Here is a 2,586-nt window from a genome sequence, read left to right as displayed (position 1 = left end):
CAGAAATTTGGACAGTTATTTAGATCCCGTTCTCTAAGAGCCCAGTCACACTTATTAGGCCGGCCCAGGGCCGCCTTAAATTACGGCCGACTCAGGGCCGACTCAACAACATTTTCGTTCACAGTGATTGTTTTAAGTCAGCCCAGGGGCACAGATGTGTATAAGAGACAGTCTTTAAGTTTAAATGAAATGTCATGAACATGGTGCAACAACGTTAGAGGCCGCTGTTAAGATTGCCCAACAGGTGGAGAGCGCAAATGAAGCTCACCAATTCTCACTCACAACTGATTCCAATTTCCCTTCCCACATTAGTGACAGCGAATGATGTCATAAAATCGGAAGTATCGGATTTGAAATCCATTTTAGTGGATTTAACAAATGTGGTTTCTACCTTACAGAGCACACTGGATAGGGATACCGGTGGTGAACGTGGGTGGGAGGCCCTGTACCAGGGATGCAACCCCTGACAGGTACCTAATGTTGATTATTATCGGAACCATTCCTCCTCTTGGCGTAGGGACAGGACACCCGAATATCGGCTGGGTAGATATGATCGCTCAGACTCCTGTAATCGAGATAGGACGCCCGAATATCCGCAGGGTAGATATGAGCATGCCGACACACATTGCAGACAGATTTAATCAAACACACCATAGATACTGGGAATGAGGCAACACATTTATAGGACTTCTATGATGAGATAGGAGATAAGGAGACAGTCTGATGAGTTATTAGATAAGGACATCATTGGGTGTAGTCATAGCCTACGGAGCTCACCTATAGTTATGGTTAAGAAAAGGATAACACCTTTCGTTTCTGTGTAGATTATAGGAAAATAATATGCATACAGTGCGGGACAGAAATTTGGACAGTTATTTAGATCCCGTTCTCTAACTGCCTAGTTTATGAAACTTGTTTTATGATCCTTAGCAAGGTAATTATACCTACTTCAATTTGACGCAAAACAGAAACACAGTACCTTATCAAATCACCATGGCAACGAAAAACATTTTGGTGGTGGGACGGAATGAACAAATTGGATAAAAATGAGACAACATGTTATCTTCTCAATTAATTCAAACTTTAAAATTGTACTGTAAATTTAAATACATACTTTTGAGTAGCAACTATATGCTTCATCACCATAGGCTATATCAATAAATTTAAATGTTTCGCTGAGCAGAATAAAATAAAATAGTCAGGGTAGCGGGATGGGAATTGGCGGGACGGAAATTTTTAAAATTACCCCAAATTCGATGCCTTCTTTAAAATAAAGTTTATCTGTAAAATTGAAAAGAATATTAACATTGCTGATACTTCATGCCATAGGTGTATGGAACATTAAGAAGGTATTTAAAAGACATTAAAGATTTGGAGAAATACACTGATACTGTAGGTCTAATCATCATTATATATAGACCATTATCTATTGTAAGCTTGTATTTTAAGGGGTAATTTATACCCACTGCACATTTTGGCAGAAAATGGCAGTGTTATAGTACTATTAAAATAACTCTATAATAATGGCATCACAACAACATTTGTGGAATCAAATCAATAGCTTTACATTATTTAAAGGTATCATGTAGCTTTCAATGTTCTTATGGTGGCGGGACGGAATTCCAAAAGGTGGTTTGACGGAATTAAATAATTATTTTAGTTTAAAATTGTTTAAAATTTTCCAAAATTATTTTTTAAGCCAAAATCATAAATTACACTTTTATAATCATAATATTGTTAAGAATTATGGAAATGGAATCGATGCAAACACTTTTAAAAACAAATTATACTTCATAATGGTGGTATGGAATTCTTACTAAGTGGCGGGACGGAAAATAATAAAATGGGTTTAAAATTAATTTTAATTTGACAGTTATTTTTACTGGTGGCGGTACAGAATTTGACCCAATAAAAATGCATGTCATTTTTGGCTCATGTTGTTTCCAAAGCCGGCATAGAGCCTGACCCTGCTAATCTTGAGAAGGTCAAACGTTGGCCTATTCCACGTAATGTCACCCAGGTCAGAGGTTTTGTGGGTCTTTGCTCATACAGTATTACAGGCGTTTCGTGAAAAACTTTGCCTCAGTTGTTCGTCCTCTGCAACTACTACAGTAACACACAAAGGCGTACCTTTTGTTTTGTCAGATGAGTGTGATCATGCTTTTAACATATTGAGAGAAAACTTGATTAACCCAGCAATTGCGGCATATCCTTATTTTAATTTACAATTTCAACTTTTCACAGATGCTTCAGAATTTTCTATCGGCTCTGTATTGACTCAAATTCAGGAGGGTAAGGAACGGGTTATCGCTTATGCCAGCCATGCTCTTAGCAAAAGTGAGAAGAAGTGGTCTACTTATGCTATTGTGTGGAGTGTCAGGCATTTTAAGCATTATTTGCGTGGTAACCATTCTTATTGTTACAGGCCACAAACCCTTGACAGGTTTACAGGGGTTATCATATAGAAAATGATGTCAAACACAATGGATTCTTGATTTGAATATGTTCTATTGGAAGATTGTGTACAAATCAGGTAAGACAATCTGAATGCGGATTCATTATCCCGTAGACCGATCCTAGTTTAAC

This window comes from Anneissia japonica, unplaced genomic scaffold (assembly GCF_011630105.1).
Source record: "Anneissia japonica isolate Jap-2015-1 unplaced genomic scaffold, ASM1163010v1 scaffold2950_len93424_cov113, whole genome shotgun sequence".
In the NCBI taxonomy this organism is placed as follows: Eukaryota; Metazoa; Echinodermata; class Crinoidea; order Comatulida; family Comatulidae; genus Anneissia; species Anneissia japonica.
Note: the sequence above shows the minus strand (reverse complement) of the source record.